Source organism: Electrophorus electricus, chromosome 7 (assembly GCF_041902795.1).
Source record: "Electrophorus electricus isolate QZ-2024a chromosome 7, ASM4190279v1, whole genome shotgun sequence".
Taxonomy (NCBI): Eukaryota; Metazoa; Chordata; class Actinopteri; order Gymnotiformes; family Gymnotidae; genus Electrophorus; species Electrophorus electricus.
Window position 1 is genome coordinate 25852042 of NC_137503.1, and position 20616 is coordinate 25872657.

Sequence of the window (20616 nt, forward strand, 5' to 3'; positions counted from 1 at the left end):
CACAAGGCAGAAGTTTGACCCTTGTCTGATACTGGCATCCTGTGGTTTGGATGCTGCCCCAAGCTGGTCTTAATTTAGAGTGGGAAAGGAGAGTGTCGCTTCAGAAGACAGACTGGCTGGAAATCTCTCACACTCTCTCTCCATCTCACTCTCTCTCCTCTCTCTCTCTCTCTCTCTCTCTCATTTCCCTCAGTTCTTTTCCTTCAAAATCTTGTCAAACCGTTGCCAGATATGGAAACAGCATTGGTTCTCACTGTCCCCCGTTCGTTTGCTAACTGCAAAGCTTGGCCATCTACTGAGAGGGAGGGGAAAAATCAAAACGAACGCTTTCCTAGGACAGCGGAGAGGAAAGCGACTGAAGAGATGTGCGTCGCTATTATTTTTGGGACGTGCGTGCATGCGGAGGGGGCGTTTGATGTGGGTGGGGGGTCCAGCTTCAAGGCGCTTCTGCCAATTGCTGTGATGTCATCCTCCCACATCATTGCGCTGTGCTTTCACACCAGAGTGAGTCACACTGGTGCTCTCAACACTGGAGGAATGCTAAACACCCTGCAAGAGAGAACTTCACTGCATTCTCTCTCTCTCTCTCTCTCTCTCTCTCACACACACACACACACAAACACACACACACACAAGCACACACACACATGCTCACTTTCACACTCTCTCTTTCTCTATCTTCTAAAGATACTTTTTGACCTGGTTTGAAATGGTTTGAAATGGCAAAGAGATCTGTTGTATATAAGATTCACTCAGAAATGCTAAAGGAGGATTAAGGAGGATTCAGTCATGCTTTTATTCATTTCATTTATATTCATCTAATCCAATGCATTGTTACTGTCTTTTATGATGAAGAGCATTTGTGTTTTTGATCTGCTATGTCCAATGAAAGTTACAGGAGTCAGTGCTTGTGATAATCTTCACAAATATGTTTCTAGTGTAAAGCTGCATGCTCATTATGTGATACTAAATAATCTGGCATCTCTATGAAAATATCAAAACATAATATTACAAGGTTTATGTCAACATAATAGAGGTAATAAACATCTTTATACAGGCAAAAGGATATTGACACAAAAACGCTTGCAACGGCATGACCAAACCTCCCTTCTGTCATTCTGGTGTCATTGTTTCCACCACTCAGACACTAGTAACATTCCACATGCAAAATTCCATGGGCACCGTTTGGAGAAATCAACTCGTGAAGTTGTTATTAAGTTATCACACACTTTTTATTGGCTTGACAAAGATCCAAAATGCAAAACCAACTTTTTCCATGTCTTTTTATATCAATGTTTTATTCTTCTTCAATGGAAGTGATGAATAAAAGCATTCTTCCCAACACCTAGTGCCCAAGGACAACCTGATAAGAAATTTCATAGGTTAAGGTCATGAATTTACATCGCTGCTCATGCTCTAGGGGGCGTCAGACATTGGCACTGAGTCTTCACCTTCAGTGGACACCAACCTTCTCCTTCTAGACACCCAGTTTTATGTAAAGTTCAGTTCCTGAACATAGTCTAACAAACCTGATCCCTTTTCAAATGTTTTTTGTTGGTCTTTTAATATAACTAGAAGAGAAGGTGCCTTACAAAGGAGCTGAAAGTACAACTACTAAAAATACCATTATTTTAAAAATAAACGATACATAAATAAATGATAGGTATGCAATGCCACTTTTTTCTTCTTTTTTTCTAATTTCTAATGTGCAAAATTGCCATCCGCCAATCAAAGTCACCTTTGAAATGTAGTCTGGACAGCATCGCTCGTTCATTATAGTTACATAGAGAATACAGTTTACCTGCATTGGCGCAGTGCCGTGGACAGAACAAGAACTTGACTTGGGTGAAGGACTTTAATCACATCAGTGGCACCCACTGTAATCGTGTAACATATACAAGATGAGCTTTGACATGATTTTGTAAAAGTCCGGTAAAATACTGAACAGGCCTATGGCTTCAGTGAGCATGCTGTATCACCAACTGTCTTATTTCCTGTGAATTAATTTCAGAAGATTCAAAGGATCTCATAATTACTATTAATAAAACTGATTGCGACAAATAAATTGGAGCTGCTTCTTTCTATGATCTGATCTGGTAGAACATGACACGAAATTCTGAGATTAAGACGAGCTGTTTATAACAAACGACGCTTTGACAGCCATTGCGTATGGCAAACGCGCAGTGGTAAAGCATATCGACCATTTACGATATTCTGTTGCGCTAAGCAACGATCGTTCGTTCAGCCTTCTGAGACGACAGAATAGCACTTGCGACACTGAAACTGTGCTGTTGCCAGAGCAACGCTTGCCAGGCGGCCCTATTCCCATAGATACGAGATACATGCAGTCCTGTCTTCTTCCTTCTGCCAGGTCGCGTCCGTTTCGCTCGCGTTTCCATTCATATCGCGAGACTTTTTCAGGAAAAAAAACAACCGTCGGTTGGTGTTCTGTGACTTCACCAGCAGCTGCGAAACGGAGGCGGAGCTGCAACTTTGTATGAACTTCTAAGTTGAACAATTGTGAGGGAGAGACTGTGGAAAGCAGTACGGTTGATGGAGTAGATGCAGTCAACTTCAAACGTTTGACATAAAACAGAAAGCTAGCTCCGAGAGGGCATCTTGTATTTCCCAGCATTTTTCTAACGTTTGTTCGCTGGACGAACGCTCGTGTGGAGATTTAGCGCATTTTTTTGGAGGAAGACACTCCAGCGAGGTGGGAAGGAGAGAAGGTGAGTTCGCAACGCTGCTGTGATTTAACTGTTAGCCGTCTCTCCACCGTCCTGGCCGATTTATAACCAGCTAGAATGATATTTAGCCCGCAGTGTCTTTTAGTGATTTCACATGAAAACTGGTTTTGTGAACTGGCCGATGGTGTAGCGACCGCTTTGCGTCAACAGCGCCGCTGCGTTACAGAGAGCTGGGGTCGGCTAGTTTTGAGACCTTGCCGTTTCTCCCAGGTAACCCTAAGCTAGCGTTAGCACGCAAAAGTTACAGGTGGCAGCGGTGGGGCCTTTTGCTAAAATGTCTTCATTTACGTTATCTGTTTAATAAAGCATTAACAAATGTGTCCACTGACGTGATGGACATTATGTAGATACGGTTCTGCCTTCTAGTAAAAGATGTGCAAAGTAGCACAGTTATGTTGGTGGTCAAGAAGCAGCGAGCTATTCGCATTTGGCGAAGAAAAGCGTAGCAGCTTTAATACCTGAGCAACTCCAGATGTGTAAAGGAAGCAGGTTTCTCGATTATAGAAAGACAGTTCGCTAGCTAGCTTGCTAGCTATGTGCTTAACTTAGCAAAGGCGCACCTTTTTCAATTCTTTTATCGTCTTGCAGCGGTACATGTTCTGAAGCCGTATTAAGACCACATATTGACGACTGCTGAGAACCGCACGTACAGTTTCATCTTTGCCATCTTTTTACGTTATCAGCTAGGCTAATAATCTACAATTGATGGATAGGGTTGGTGTTATATAACTGTTAACTTTAATTCCTATTTATCTAGTTACTAAACTCTTGGACAGCATTAAAGTCTCGATCGGAAACTTATTCACTTGACTGGCATCTATCAGAATTATGGTTTTACCGTAGACCTTTTCGGTAAGAACGGCGTTGTGTGTGTGTGTGTGTGTGTGTGTGAGAGAGAGAGACCAGTGAGTATTCTTGCAGGCGTCGCTCCTCAGAAAGCCTTAATGATTAGCTGGGTCTTTTGCATCTCCTCTCTCTGTCTTTGTTGGGCATGTGGCTGTTTGTCCGCTGTGTAGCGGTCAGTTTAATTGGGGGGAGTTTGAAAAGCTGCCCCCTGGTTGAAGTGCTGGCTTGTGGTCTTTCATAACTTAAATATATGAAAAGATATACCAAGCCTAGTTGACTAATGTCATTTAACAGTGCTGCCATCACTAGTGTTTTAATTGTGGGTTACTTTTAGTCGGTGTTGTTAGTAGCAAACCAACCTGAACGGAGATCCGCATTCTGTATTACATTCCTGACTAGTGAGTTATAAGTCTTAGAACGCGACCATCTTGACATCAGTCCATAGTACTGTCATCTTATGTATGTTTTCAAATATTTTTGTGCATACCCAGTGGCCGTGGCAGTCCATTGATAAACAAATTTGATAAACATGATAATGGGATATATACAAGAAGCAGCAAAGATGCATCTGGTTAGATAATTTTAGATAACTGGAACTCACAAGGTGGCCTCTGGTGAAGAGGAGGGGCTTCATTGAGAGAATAGGTTCGATGATTACAGACTAGTTCATCTTGCTAATGAGTAAGGTTCATTTCTGTGAATTGACTAACTGAACAGTACTGAGGCTGTTCAGTTTTTTTTTTTTTTTTTTACATCATGAGGAAATAATAGCTACAATTCTTTGGATGTTTATTTGAATAAAGCAGGTGTGCCTCTTCATCAGTGGGTGAGTGACACCACAGGTACTGTGCTGCTGCTGCTCGATCAGAAGACCCTGGTAGGGTCTACAATGCAGTGTGCTGTGTACTCAAGCTGGCTTGGTGTAAGATTAGAGACTTTGGGTTCTCTCAAAGAGTGTTTTTATTTTGCTCCAAAAAATGAGATTCATTTGCTTCTGTACATTTGTACCAGGATTGAGCTTGCATTACAGGATTGATGCAGTTGAATTAATAGTTTGTAACCTATTAAATGTATTGATTCAATAATGAGCCTTTTCACACTTGGCATAAAGTCTCTCCATGTACCCATAGTTACAGCCGGTTTTTAAAGCAGTGGAGTAATAACCACTTGTAGCGGATAGACGAAACAGTAAGCCTAGCTTATCTTTCACAAGGCTATCACGCGGAGATTGTAGTTTTTTTTAACCCACTATGTTCAAATGCCAAGGATGCATTTATCTGGATGCAGTGTCGCCTTTTCTGTATTAAGTAAGCTACTGGGAGCAAGTGTGTGGGTGGACATGCACATGTTGTGCAACACGCAGAGAAGGAAATGAGAGAGAGAGAAAGTGCCTGGGCGAATGATTGGCAGTGGTGGGATTATTAACAGCCTTTCAGAGTGACTGCACAGTCTAGGCTGGCTGTAGGTGTTCCCGGATTAAGTGGAAGCATCACATAACATTGTTTGTAGTAGTTCTCTTTGGACCCAACAGAGCATTTGCATTGGCTGTTGCATGTCTCAAGGTTTCCCAAAATGGGGCTTGGGGTTTGATGAACCCCAGCAGTGTGAGTGTGTCTGTGTCTGTGTGTGTGTGTGTGTGTGTGTTTGGCCAGGCCTTGTGCTCAGAGGCTATGCCTAGCAATTGGCAGTCGCCTGTTTTTTCCCTTGCTCAGGAGCACAATTGTAGTCTTATAGGCTTGAGTCGACTGGGAATGCAGAAGCTGTCTTAGCTTCACAGGATGATCTAAATATTGGTTGAAACATTCCTGTTTGTTTATAATCGCTGAACTACATATCAGTTCTCTGCAGAAATGTTTGGCCACATGCAGTATTGGCCAAATTTAATGAAATTTGTCCACTGATTTAAATCTGAATCAAGTTTAAATTTATTTTTTTTAAAAATATAGAACAAAAAGCCTAAAAATGATGACCAGTTTATATTCAGAACAGAAATGCTCATGCACTATATCTCTGTCAGTATGCTGCACTCCTGCTGTAAAGTTAATTGTGTATTAATTGCCGTGGCATTTTAATCAATTGGGAAAAGCCAGAATTGATGTTCTTGCAGTCTGACAAATCCTTGATGTATGCTTTCACTGTGCATTAAGATCTGCTGAGCACTGAAATTGCAGTTAAAAAAAAGCATGACTTTTGCAAAGCGGTAAGTAATTTGTCATAATTGCATCCTAATGTTTATCTATTGATATATTTACTGTGGTATGTTGCCATTACCAAGCAGGCTAATACTGTTTCTACAAAGTATTCCTTAGCATGCTCTCCTGCAGTCTGAGCATCCTGTGATGTCGAGGCGTCTTGCAGTGGAGTCGCGTTCATTAGCTCAAGACTTTCTACCGCTACATCCCACTCCGATGTGTGCATAGCTTCAGGGTGCATATCGTATCAGATGAGAATGGAGTTCACAAGGAAGGCAGAGCAGAACTCTACCAGCTTCGTGAATTATTAGGGCAGCACATGTAGCACTTCCTTCCTTCCACTCTGCAAAATGAAATCAATGAGTATTTTTCCAGTGTACACATATCTGCATTACATTACCTTCTAAGAAGCCTGTCCAGAGTTTTAGCATTTTCACATGCAGAGCACTGAATTTCAATGTTCTATTTCTCACTCTCATTCCACTTTTTAAGGGGATTGGCAAACTCCGTTTAAGATGTATTTAAGATGGCTGCAATAATTACTCAACATCAAGAATGTACTGATAATGAATTTTGTAATTGGTGTTTATTGAAGAAAAACACAAAGCTGTATTAACCAACTTGATGTTTTGTGAAAAGAGTGTCATTTAAATGTTTATTTGGCATCATTCATGTAATGGCGTCCTCAGTGACAATACTGCTAGAGCTTGAAACTAAGAGCACAAGTAGAATAATACATTTGAGTAAAGGTTTGAAATAATCGTTTGTAGTGTCGTCAGTCGGGCTGATTATATCCTACAGCATTGCAAAGGCTTAGGAAAGTACAATACCATAACAGAAATTTGTCTTTCTCATGGAGTGCACTTGAGTCATTACTGGTGGGATTTTCTGTAATGTCATTCCCTGTCTGAATAGGGTTAAAATTGCACAGTATGATAATGGGTAGATTATGACTACTATACAAAAAAAAAAGGTTTAGATTAATTAATTGATATTCAAATCACAGAAAACAAATTTCAACTGCAAATAGCTATGGTTGCTATCCTAACCACATTTGGAAGCTATTTCATGTTACTGGCTAATGGTAGCACAGCAGCATCAAAATAGTCTAAAGTACTTCTATTCCACCCAATGCCCTTTTGGTAAATTAAATGTATATACATCATACATTTATATAGTCAGATATTTGACCAAAGACTCATTGTGTTGTTTCAAGAAGGAACAAGAGGCAGATTAGAGTGACTGCGCTTTGGTTTCTTAGTAACGAACCCCAGCAGAGTGATAAGTCTCACTTCCATTTGGTGAGTACAGTGTGGAGTAGCTTCAGGCTCCAGGCACACTCACTGCTGCATGACTTTGAAGAACCGTGGCTGCCTCATAAGCCACCCTCCTCAAGGGCCATTGCTCTCTTTTTGTAAGGAATCACAGTCAGAGGGCACGGACAGAAAATGAGGCGGAGATTCCACTGGGGAGGAGTCATATATTTGCCAAGTGGCTCCCCAGCTTATAACTGCAGCTAGCCGCAGTGCAACCATTGTAATAACTGGTGTTATTGTTGAGTTCTTTCTGACAGTAGCCAGACTGGGCTAAATAAGTGTAACTCTGCACTAGAAATGATTAAATATGTTCAAAGGTAACTTAATGTTTTAATTTATATTAATGAGTGAGGTGTTTTTTTTTTGTTTTTTTTTTGCGTTTGTTTTTTTTGTCTAATTCTGCATACATTTCGCAGAATGACTGTGTGTTCTTTGAATATCAAAGAGGATCACAGGCACCCAGTTTTCTGATCTCTAGATCAGTATTGGTGGTTACAAATACAGGAGCTTTTGTTAGACTAATTCCCCTTTTCCACCGTGTATATGGTGTAGTTTCAACAAAAATGCTGAAAACAAGTTTTTGTTTTCTACCTTTTTAAAACTGAAAGCAGAGAAAAGGTCCTAATGTTCTGAATGTCTGCATTGTTGCTGAAATTTTCCCTAATCTGTGTTGCAGAGCTTGTGGTGATTTCCAAGGGGTAAAAATTGTGTGTCTCTTGCTGAAGCAAAGAGGGGTGTTAACATGATTTCCAAAGGCTGAAATTAGTAACGAATGTGCTTGTCTAACCCACATGGACTCAGTAATTACAGTCCTGTCTGAGGCACCAGCTTGGCCACCATCTTATTGCATGCCTGTTACAAGCTCCTGCTTCAGATGTATGCAAGCATTATCCATGAAAGCTAGGATGAGAAATGATTGCTGCCAAATTTGAGTCTTGTATGGATATTTATGCTCCATACACTTTGTCAGTAAAAGAAACAATACTTTAAAAGAGAGATTTTATCAATGTGTGTCTATGCTAATTGCATTTTGTTATGCAAATGTATGAAGCTAATACACAAAGGACACCCTTTAAATTAACTCTTTATGAATTAACACATAGAGCAGGTCTCTACTGAGAAGTAAGACTATCACTTGCCCTCTTAAGGGGTAGAGCCATCCAGAGTCTCCCAGGTCTCTCTCTCTTTGTTTACTAAAGTATCAGAGTGGTTAAAAACATGACAATCGTAACACTGACTCTCCTTTACAGATTATATAAAAATCTAATTAACATACATTTCTTAGAGCAACTGTTTGATGACGGTGAGTATTATCTTTCATATTGGAATGTTTTGATCCAATGACGGAAGCCTACTCACACCCAGGATAAGTGATGTGTGACAACTTTTGTCTCTTCGTTCAAATACAAATCCTGCATAACAAAAGGAGGCCAGGTGGTATTAACATGGCTCTGCACAGTAGGAACTTCAACAAGTTCTGCAGGTATTGTGAAGGGCAACAAATGACAATGGAGCAACAACAACAAAAATAGCAGACTATGTACAGAAATGTAGCTACCGTTCCAGGCTGCAAAGGGGCAATACACACTTTTTATACCGTTTCCAAGGAATGGAGCTGTCAACGGGCATGGTTGATTTTCATATTTAACAGGATCCTGAACAACTTTAATTCAAAGTTGTTTGCACTGCACATTTCACTTCAGTTTCTCAAACCTTGGACAATATTAAGCAAGTTTTGCATTTGACATTGAAGAGAGGGGCAGTTTCAATTTTATCACAACCTGTAAGCTAAGTAGCTATTCACTATGTGTAAGTTTTGCCCATTTTTTTGTCAGTTGAAGCCAGATCATCTAAAATTGAAAATTTCATGGTGAGCTAACAACTTGAATTTACTTTGTAGTGTTGTAGACTTCGAAAGGAAAGTAGCTAGTATATGTAATGTTGGCTAATAGCATGCAGGAAGTAGCTAGCTTACTAGCTTAGCTAACTAAATAGTATGATCTTGCTTATTTACAGGGAGGTTCACTTCATTTTTCTGCCTATTCAAAGAAACATCCTGTATTATATAAGTCTACAATACAATATGTATCTTTTGTCTAGTGAATTTCTAATTTCTATCTTATTAACAAGATATAACTCCGAAGCTAACTCACTAGTTTGATTGTTAGGCGTTAACTGGTTCCTTTTAGCTGACATTTGCTTCTCTACCGAGAAGTCATTTGACGGGACATCTAATCAGACTGTTAATCAGCTTTGTTTGCGAGCTGAAGTATTTCTTCTTTTAACATTTGTATTTCTGTGTATATAATATCAGCTCTCTCTCAAACATATACTGTTGAAGCGTTTAGGCACCCATGATTCACCTCTCAGTTGTAGCTATTGATTTTGTGAGCAATCACGGTGCCTTAGTACAAACCAGCCAATCAAAACAGAGCTCCTGTTTTCATTCTTTGGCCAATTCACAGGGATGTGAATCGGTGTGTAAAGCTGCATCTGAGCATGCTTTGCACTGAACAAAGTCACATACTTTTTAAATAGACATCAGAGACCAATTTAAAATGCTGAACAAATGCATTTATAGCATGTTTTAAAGTATTCCAGTAGGTTTAGGAATTCCTACATGAACATCACTAATAGTGGCTAATGAAGACATTCTTCCCTGAGGTAAGATTGGTTGGATTTATTGGGATTGATGCATTGTCTAGAAGTGATGCGCCTTAATGAGGCCATCTCTCTTTAACTGATGAGATCACTCAACTTCACAAGAATTTTTAGCTCTATCAGTATTTTTCATTCTTTAATGATTTAAGTTCTATTTATACCTAATCCTAGAGGTCATGGGTAAAACTTTCCACATTTAAGTTAATTGTGGTTTTTAATACTCCATTCAATGAATCCCATTCCAGCACATTAAAATGAATTTGGGCAAGTCCTTTCTTTGATAACCAGTAACTTTTGTTTATGGCATTTAACTGATGGTTTTATCCAAAGCCACTTAGAATTTTGACTGAGTACAACTTGAGCAATTGAGGGTTAAGGGGCCCAACAGTGGCAACTTGGCAGTGGTGGTGCTTGACCCAGCAACCTTCTGATTACAAGTCAAGGACCTTAACCACTGAGCTACCACTGCCCTATGTTTAAAAAGCAGCGACTGTCTTCTGCAATATGTTAAGTCATTTGGCTCGTTATGACTCCTAACAGGTTCATTATTTTCCAGACTGAAGATATGTTTGGAAGTGTAGTGCTTGTTTTCCCTGGTGCACTTGAATTGTTTTTCTTGGGTGTAGGCAACATAGAACAGTGTATGCACATCTCAGTTTGCTTCACTCCTCAATCCATAGGTAAGAGCAAATGATTTCATAGGAGATTGCCCAAATATAAGCAAATTTCGAAAAACAACCAGTGGTAGTGATCACCTTGAGCAGCAAAATGCATATTTTGTCACCTCTCTTAGCAGTATTCTTTTTCATGTGTAAAATCTGATTCATGGTTTAGAAGTGGTAACGTAAACACTGAAGTCTGACTGAGGATTTACCTAGACTAGCAGCTTTTGCAGCGAGACCTCTTCTTTTCCATGCAAGTTGTTGCATCGAGGGTGTGTATCTGTGTCTCTCTGTGTGTGCCTGCTCTTTATCCATGATATGCTGATATCAGCATGACTCTTGGCTGCTTGGCTGACCCCCCCCCCCCAAAGCTCTACTTGCCAGTAAATATATTACTAAGAAACTCTAAGAGAATGTCTTCATGTGAAGCCTTCTGTTTGTTACCACATGCAGCTCTGCATTCGTGGCAGTGTCAACCTGTCTTACTTGCACTCCACTGGGCCAGATCCTTCCACGGTGGAGCAGAATGAGGAAAAGGAAAAAGTATTTCCGGTTTTCCAGTTACAGATGGCTTTTTAAATTGGGTGTGAACTGTGTGAGGTCCATATAAACTGGTTGTAATCATGCTCAAGTGAGGTTGGTTAGTCAGCATTTAGTTTTCTGGTGTTTGAGAACAGGGTGTTTTGCATAGATGAGAAACCTACACAGTTGATATGGATCTCTACTCATCCTCTAATCTTCAGGAAATGGTTGCCAAAGGTCAATTTTCCAAGAGGTATCCCGTTCTATCATGACACCATTATCTGGTAGAGCTAGTATTGGTTCATTGTATTTGACTGATTCACCAAGTGTATTCTTTTGTAAGATGACTTCATTTGAACATTAATTTTACTCTTCAATTAAACACAATTTGATAGTCACATTGCCCAGCCCTCTTTAAAATTAAAACTTACCGCATATAGATGAAGTACACAACTATGCAATCTAGCTAAATGTATTTAGTTTAGAATGGCCTTCACAGCATTTGCAGCCCAATACTTCTTACAGTTCTTCTTTGTTTCTTTTTGCCAGCGTTGTGGGTTGTGTAGGTTCCAGAAGACCGGAAAAATGTCCACGCACGAACCAGTCCACGCTGTCTATTCTGCTACACTCATTTTGTTTTCTGAGTCAGGAGAAACATTGACCAGGGGTAACGGGTTAGTGATTGTTTGCACAGACAAGCTGAAATGGCACACTATGCTAGTTTCACCTATCTTGTGTTTGCTGTGGGTCATAGCCTGCAAAAATACTGTAACTTTGAACTCTATTGTCTTTTGTCAAATAGAAAATGAGGTCAAAAATCAGTATCCTGTCTAATTCACATATCCTTACTACAGCTATGCTTTTTTGCTCTACTTTTGTTTAATTGTAGTTATGTCTGTAGAGGAATGTAATGCTGGAGGTTTTTGAGTGCAGTAGCAAAGGTAATTTAGAGGTTGCTCAAGAATAGCTTTATGAAAGTGATCTAGTATCAATCTTTCACCAAGTGAAAGAACTCTCTTGTGGTCTGAACCTCTTTAAAAACTGTAATGTTGGAGGAGTGCTCACATTACATGATGGACTTTACAGGAATGGCATATCTTAGTTCTCCCATTTCACACACCACAAATTTGCTGCAGGTGTGGGTTCAAATGTTGGTTTAATTATCCAGTAATAGTCTACCAAGCTGATTGCACACTGAAATACACATGTCACGAAGACTGACAAACTGTAAACTGTTTAAAGATGACACAAATGGACAAAAGAATAACTGGCATAATGCAAAATCAGCCATGAGCTATAAATTGCAGCATTGTCAATTTGTGTGTTGGTGGTTGCCAGCATAAAATAACTGTTTTTGTTGGCTGGGCTACAGTGGGCAGTCCAACCGCATGCTCCTGCTTCACATATCACAAGAGCCCACCCTGAATTTTTAAAAAACCACCAGCAGCTTGCACTGCCTTGTTGAGCGGCTAGCCCATTGACAGCCCTCCTCTGCTAAATGACTTGGTACACGTTGCACCACAGCAGCAACAGCGGTAGCGAGTTTTCAAATAATGTCAAAAATGTAGGAAATGACGGGGCAGGGGCCTCTGAGGTTGGCGCAGGAATTGGATTACAGAAATAGAGATTAGTGATCATTAATGAGATTCTCCTCATAATGGTACAAGTCTGTGTTTGCTTCCTCCATGTATATAGAACCCATTCAGTTTGTGCTAAAACGTGAAGGTGATTATACATGTGGGTCAAACCAGAGAATATGGAATATTTTTTTATAATTTAGGAAAACAAGCATCATGTGCTATAAATGCAGCTTGCCGTGATTCAAGGTCTCATTATCTTCAGTACTGATTGAATAAAGAATGTTTGTTAGTCATTATAGAGAAGAGTGTAATACTCTTAGTGTTCTGGATGATTTTAAGATTTCTTCCAAGAGAGTAGCATGGTGACAAGTGGGTGACTTTACAGTAAAGCTCGTAACTTGCGAAGGATGCAAGATGTTAATGTGTGGGTTTTTCACAAAGTTATACAACTGCTCATTATAAGGACATTTCAGAGTTTAGTTTGGTGCATAAAATAGACTTAATATATTTTTTGCATTTCATTATTCACAGCTCTTTATGCCTGGCAGAAGGTCCTTATATGAGTTAATTGAGATGACTTTACCAGCAGTAAGCTCTACTGTTTTACAGACAGAAAGCAGTCCTTTGTCTTGCATGGCTGGTGGATGAGAGCTCAGAGCAGTGGTTAACAGTATGTCACTCACTTACCCCTGTCGTGGGAATGGTGGTGGTTTGTGTGTATGTGTTTGTGTGTGTGAGTTGGGGGGGGGGGGGGGGGGGGAGATTGCTGTGGTAACCATAGAGCACCACTGTGGGATTCTTCCTTTTCTGCCTTTGAGGGGGAGTAAAGTAATTCTCTCTGTGTGTGTGTGTGTGTGTTCATTCTTCTGTTAGTGTGGTTGCTGTATGTCACAAACCCCATAGACGTACAATAAAAGATTCTTTCAGAAGCACTATCCAGGCTCAGGCATTGTGCATTGTATCACGTTTTCTCAGAAAGCCAAAAGTACTGAACAGAAGTGATTAATGGTGCATTGTAGGTCTAAATCCTGGCTTAGATGAACTAGATGGTCGTGCCCGTCACTCACTGTCTTATGTTCCAGTGGATTCTGTTCCAGTCTGACAACATCTGCATGATGCATACAGGTGATGTAAGAACCCGCATGTTACATGCTGTTTACTGAGTTGCCATAGAAGAGAACATGCAGAGACATTATTGGCTTCACTGGGTAATAATGGTAATTTCGTAACATGATGCTTTCAGCAAGGTCACCATCTTCCTCATGTGTCAGCTGATTGTCCAAGACCATTGAGTATCCACTCCAAAAACAGGAAGTGCCACAGGAATAGAGTTGGTAATAAAAAAGAAGACATGTTAGTTATACTAAACCTGTTTGTGTCGTGGTTCCATATGCAGGAAGCATAGGTCCTTTGTACGTGTGTGAAGCAGGCCTAAATAATTTGGTTGGTATAGAATGGCTTTGCTTGTTCATACTGTTTGTCTTCTCAACTGTGGCAGTATGGTTGCATCAAGGATGGTATAGCATGCAAATGCTGAACTTGTCATACCAGCCCAAAATAAAATGTACATAATTGAGAAATGGAATGTGGCATGCCAAAGGTTGCCAGCCTTGCTCTGGGAAACAAATTGTGAGGAAATGAGGCATTGGCTGCACACATGCATGACTGGCCACCTATTGCTGACCCTATGACAGCATCCAGCTCCAGTTTGCGGACTGGTTGCTATTGCCCCACCCCTAGATGACTTCCCCCTGTAATGGTCATCGGAGACCCAGTGGTATCTCAACATAAGCGAGTGCTGCCTTCCTCTCCCATCTGGATGCTTTGGGCTCGGCTGTAGGGTGGAGTCACAGAGCTCATGCAGTTTGGTTTTGTAAGGAGCGGTTCAGATGCCGGTAATTAGGCGATGGCTTGACCCCTCCTTTGGAATTTGGATGCATGGGTGAAGGTGTCCGTGGAAACCTGGCAGCCGCGCTTTCTCTTCAAGGCCTCTTTCTTTGTGTTGGTGAGTTTGTAAGGAGCACAAGCTTCACATCTGTCAAAGTGTCCCATGGCTTGTACTCTGCGGTGCTGCATGGGCCTCAGAAGGATTACTCAAGATCCCTTTTTTTCCCAGCCATTGAACATCGACTCGATGGTTTGCCTCTAATGGATATAAAAGTACATTCACATATTTTCTGGTTTACATTGATACGAAAGGGTTAAACCCAGGTTATACATCTTTCTAAAATTCTGTGCTGCATTTTCTATTTGTGTTCCATTGCATAATCTATCCAAGATGGCTTTGCTGGTACAACTGATGGACCATAATATAGTTTGGTGCTGTGATTGTGACACGCTATGTACACTTTCAAAGATCTTCCAGCCCCCAAGGGTCAGTCGGTGCTTGTTATAAAAGAGGTTGAGGCAAACCGAGTTTAATCAATTCAGTAGAAAACTTGCTGCTCACTGAAAAAAATAGTAGTGCTCAGTGTTTTTGGTGTTTGGCACAAAGTAGAAGTTTGGCACAAACTAGGAGAAGAGGGAAATAAATGGCTTTGGCCGGTACACGTCTCCTCTGCTTCCAGGCCAAGGAATGGAGGAACAGTGAAGGAAGCGTAAGAAGCCAGCCCAGCAGGCGTGCATGGACACAGAGGCTACAGCTCTCGTCTGTGGTAAGCTGAGTGAGTGAGTTTTCATTAGTGAGACTGCCCTCTTTCAGGAGCTGGGCGTCCTCTGGGGTGTTCTGCTTGATGAGAAGCTGGAGAGGTAGTAGGTCATGCTGATGGTGAGCACCGAGTCTCCCACCAGCCAGCTACTTTCCGTGGCCTGAACCCTGCCCTGCTCAGTCCTGTAATAGGATAACTATTAGACAGGAATCCTGTGGAACTCTGGGGAGCGACATTATTCCCACTGGAACCTGAATGGAATTGTACACCCCTCCCCCAAGATAAGGAGTATAAATATGGCAAGAAGGGTATGAGGAATGAATTCTAAATTTAACAGACCGGAATAACATTCTGTTACAGCCCAAACAGGGTTAGGATTTTCTTACATTTTTATTAATTTTTTTTATTACACTTCATTATGCTAGAATATTATTTTTTCTTTAGTGTTCTTTATCGTGTCTACATGGATCATTTTCACAAAACATGACTTAAGTTGAGTCAGCCTCAGTGTTGCGGATTATAAAATGTCTGCATTTAAGTTTTATTTAAAAAAAAAACAAACCAACAAAAAACAAGTGGACAATATATTTAGCCACTCACTGCTACAGCCTGTTCTGGATCTCCCTACTACTTCCTTTATCTAGTTAACATACTACTTCTCTCACACATGCACGTCAACTTTGTAAAAATCAGAATTGAAGCATAAGAATAGAAAAAGAAAATGATCACTTTGTGAGCAGTGAGTCACTCACATGTGGGCAGTTGTGAAGAGCCATGCATCAGTTAAACCTAACAGGAAAAGCCTGAAGCTGTGTACGGGTTTGAGATGGTGTTGCGCAGTAGAAATGGAGCTCTCTGGCATCTTTCTCTCCCGCCTCGGAGCCTGTGAGGAGGAGAGCACTGGGCTCTGTGGGAGCTCTTCCCTGCCTGACCATCTTGTGTGTTCTAAGTGTGGTGATTTTATTCTCGAGTGGCCAGACCGTTGGATTCTGTTAGATTTAACGGCCATGCGCGCGCATGATGGCTCCTCCGCATCTCCTCATCTCTTCCCCTACAGGCTAACAGCCAAAATCTGCATGCACCTCACAGGCTATCGCAGGACTTGAGACTTGAAGTCTCATTCATTATTTTCTGCTTTTTGTCTCACAAGCACACAAGCCTGGAAGAGACAAAGATGGTCACAGTGTTTTTGTTTGGCTTTGATGATGAAACCTGCTTGTCTATACTGTATAAGGTGAAATGGGTTTGTGCCTGTACTACTGAAGGTGAAATCATCTTGGGGTCTACATTATTGAAGCTGCATCTCATTTGTGCTTTGCAATATTGGTTTGCTTGTGAAACGATGTCCGGTGGTTCATTTTATAGCGCCAGTTCATGAATCCAGTGGTCGACCGCAATCGACCGCAAAATGGCTTGATAAATTTTACTGGTTGCTGCAGCCAAGATTCATGACATTTCCTATAACACAGCCATGGACATCTGCAGGTGCCCTGTGCGAGAATGATGCCTCGTCCAGTTGAGTGGGACCTCTCCCCACGCACCCAGGAGCAGGAGTGCAGTATTTGAATTCCAGGTGGAAATTCCAGGTTTGCATGCATGGGGTGGGGGTGGAGGGGTATTGGGTTGAGCAAGAAGCCATGTCTGTCCTGTTGTCTTAGTTGAAAAATGTTTGTGGTCAAAGGACAGTGTCCAGGTTATCCGTGGTCTCATGGATTGCATTGCTTTTTCATCAATGCCACTTTGTACTGTGAACTAGTGTTAATTTGTAATCCATGAGGTAATTAAGATTTCCATTTAGCGAAACATACCACCACATTTCCTCTCATTTCAGTTTCCCTATTGCTCAGTGTTTTATTGATTGACCTTAGAAGACCTTAGAATAAAGTAGTCAGACCAATATCTATTGTGTAACATCCAAGCCTTTTCTATATTCTGTGTAACATGTGTAAAGCCTTTTTAATATTTTATAAGGCTTGACCTCTATAAGACCTGTCTTCTAGACATAATTGGATAGAAATTGCTAAAATCTAAAGTTAAAAAGCTTATATTCAGACACACTAGGCATGTTTTTTTTCCTTTCTTTTTTTTTTCATGTGTCCGGGGAGCAGATATTAGTAAGTAGAGGAACTCTGAGCTGCAAAGCACACACCTGCTTCAGCTGGACCGCCCCCTAATGAGCTGCCTGTGATAGTTCTTCCTGCAGGTTAATGTCCATAGACACGCTGAGCCCACAGGAGCCCAGCGTGTGTTCTCACTTAGATCTTTCAGCAAGATTATTGGAAAAATTTGTTGAAGCAGTTGGTTTGAGTCGAACCTTCATTTAAGTCTGGCTTTTAAATTGCTTATTTTTAATACGCAATATAAATGTGTTTTTCACACAGGGAACTCGGTTCCCCTTACAACCTTTTAGGTTCTATTTTTTGGCTTTCAGCTCTGCTTATGTAAGTAGGATTGAAAGGTGTTAATTACTGTCAAGACTTTCCCTTTGGGCCTGAAGGAAAATGCAACGAGGTATCTCAGTTGTCCACTGCTCTTTTATTCCATGCTCTCTTCCTTTTCATTATCCAGTTGGCTCACCTTTGTTATTTATTCTTCCATTCTGTGTACTTGCTTTTGACAGGGATGCTTCACACAAAGGTGAAATGATCAGGTGGAATGTTTGTCCTTTTGTCTGCATAAAAAAAAAGAGACAATTTTTGACCATTTTGTAGGCTGGGGTTGAAACCGGCCCTAATAGATATCAGGTTAACACTGTGCTCCAAACTAGACTGCCATTTGAAGTGGAATAACCAAGCCATTATCCTGGACCTTCAGCTGCCCACCTCTGTAATGAGGATTTGTTTTAGTGAGTACTGACTAAAAAAAGGCTCACCGCCTTTGGCCCTTTTTCTGTCTTTAGTCTAATGCTTATTAAGCCTCAGGTTTCAGTAGGGGTTAGTATACATGTTGTACAAACCTATGTGAATCTACTGTTTTATTTATTACTTTATCTTAAATGAATATATTAGGCTAAAGGTGTTGTGTTCCTTGTACGTTTTGGCATCGTTATATAGCTAGTACATAACGATTAGTTTTCTTTTTTGGCCTGTAGACTTGGTGAACAAAGCAGACTGAATATCACTATTCAGAATCTGCTGGTTTGAATGCTATCACTGGTATCCCGTGCTCAGCTGTTAGCAGAGGCTTTTTGAGAGATGGCGTTCAGCTTTAATCGGACGTGCATGAGCCTGTTGAGAAGTGGCTGGCCAGGGCAGTCCAGCGGCAGAGCAGCAGCCTGGAGGCACTTTTGATGGCCACTAAAACAGATAACAGGACAGGCCAAAACACACAAATCCTGTTGCTTCCTGAATGCTGTCCAGTGTCTGGGTGGGGGGGGGGGAAGCCTCACAGCTAAAGAGTGCCTGGAATCTCCCCCTCACCACCACTGTTTTTCCGTTGAGGGAATGCTGTGAAAACAGCTGTAGGCTAGCGTATTTCGGCTTGCGTTGAGACTATGGCTTTAACAGGACTCATCCCCTCCTCCTCCCCTCTCAGTGCTCCAGAGGAATGCAGACAGAATCTTCTCACGGTGGCTTGTCTTGAGAGGCATGGGCTACCCTGCATCTCCTCACATGCCAGTGCTGGGCCTGTCCTGTCCAGTGGGCTAAGGCTTGCGGCATGAAGCGCAGGTTAAACACCCACAACGCGCATACAAATCTGTTGAGGTGGAATGAGATCCATGGCGTCCCATCGTGGTGGAAATGTCTCTCCTTCTGGCTACACAAACAGCTTGGACACTGAGCATTGGCTGCCCCGTGGAATGTGGTGAACATATGCGGGTGTATAAACCGAGCTTAGAGATGGGATATTATTGTAAATACCCAAAGCAGGCCACTGCCAGCTGATTTTATTTATTTATTTCCCCCCCCCCCAGACTGAGATGCTCTTCCACATCTTCCCCGTCAGTCCAAAGTGGGCCGTTGGGAGTTGCTCAGAAAGATGGCAAAGCCCTCCTCTCTTCTCTCAATTCCTCTCTCCTCTTCTACCCCATGGTGGGGTATTCAGTGAGCCATGAGCCATCCTCACGGTCGAATGCTATAGCTGACTTGTGCAGGGTGGGCCGACGCCTGTGGTGCTGCGAGGGATTTGATCGACTTTCCCTCTGGATCTGGTGCTAGGAGCTGTGTAGAAGCAGCTTGCTGAACCTCTGCGTTTCACTGCCACATGGGAGTGAAGAAAAATCACCAGAATGATGGAGTTGGCTGTAATTGTTGGAATGGAATCTGCTTTTATTTATTAGAGGGAAGTTTTGGGACATCTGACACTGGTTTAATTTACATTTACAGCATTTGGCAGACGCTCTTATCCAGAGCGACTTACTAAAGTGCTTTGACACTTACTCAAAAGGAGATTTAAACAGTAGCAGGACAAATAGACTAAACGTTGCTTGACACAAATCTGTGTATAAAAATGTACATTTTGTTAGCATGAACTGAGCTAATAAACGGCTTTCAAATATTGATAGCTGTAGCTGTGAATTTTTCATCATGCATAAACCCCTTACAACTGTGGCAAACAATAGCCTTCACATTTAATGTACTCTGCCATGATGCTACTATTGGGCTGCCATGTGTGTAACTAATCCATTTACACACATTATCTAAACACTTCCATCTTCTGACAATAAATGACATAGTGATAGACACATGAATGTCATTGTCAGAAAGCATTTACGTGCATGTGATTTTGTGGGTAAATTTCTGCTGTTGCTGACAGAGCTTTGGTGTGTTTCCATGGGGGAGGTTTATTGCATGCGTCATGGAGGGTGTGTGACCTGCTCGATCTGGCCACAGGATACGAAGTCGAACAATATTCAGGGAAATAAAGGGGCTTCCCATAGCGCCTGCTACCAGCCCAGTCCAGCAGTGGGCTGGTGAAAAAGCCCGAGGGGGACATGGCATGGTAGTGTCCTCTCCCATGGTATCCTCTTGCTGTGCAATATTTTGATACGTCTGGTTCCATGCAGTAAAGTTCATACTTTCATGAGCTTAGATGAAGCTTTGCAGTACTGACGTTATTAGACATTGCACTAGTATCTGAGGACGGAATTGCTTAACCAATGCAGTGACTAAAGACCATATGCTTTTAAGGCTGAGTAAATGGCATTCCTCATTGTCATTCTTATTCATTAAGGCAGTGTTGGCCTAACAACTAATCAGCACATCTCCCTTTTACTGTCTGAGTTCTCATCAGGCTCACTCATTCCATCACCATGGTTACCAGACGGCTGTGATTTTCTTTGGATATGTTGCATCATTTTGCTTTTGCTGAGGCTGTTCCTCATAACGCATGCCTCCACCAGACTGACATCACTCACTTTGGAGCCTGGGTTACAAAATTAATTTGCACGAATACATTTGAGTTATAAGACGTCTAAGAGGAAACTGGCTTCTGTACCCTTAG

At 41.5% G+C, this 20616-nt stretch overlaps 1 protein-coding gene across 13 annotated transcripts in view; it reads left to right on the forward strand.

Moving 5' to 3' along the window:
• Positions 1–2520: 2520 nt before the first annotated feature.
• sipa1l1 (signal-induced proliferation-associated 1 like 1) overlaps positions 2521–20616 on the forward strand; it is a 60443-nt gene continuing 42347 nt past the window's right edge. For 12 of the 13 annotated variants that reach the window (XR_014124535.1, XR_014124533.1, XR_014124534.1 and 9 more), the window contains exon 1: positions 2521–2729. The gene's annotated coding sequence lies outside the window, so the exon portion shown is untranslated. Of the gene's footprint in view, positions 2730–15093; positions 15181–20616 lie in introns of all 13 variants that reach the window. The other variant, XM_035524294.2, reaches the window with a different exon arrangement.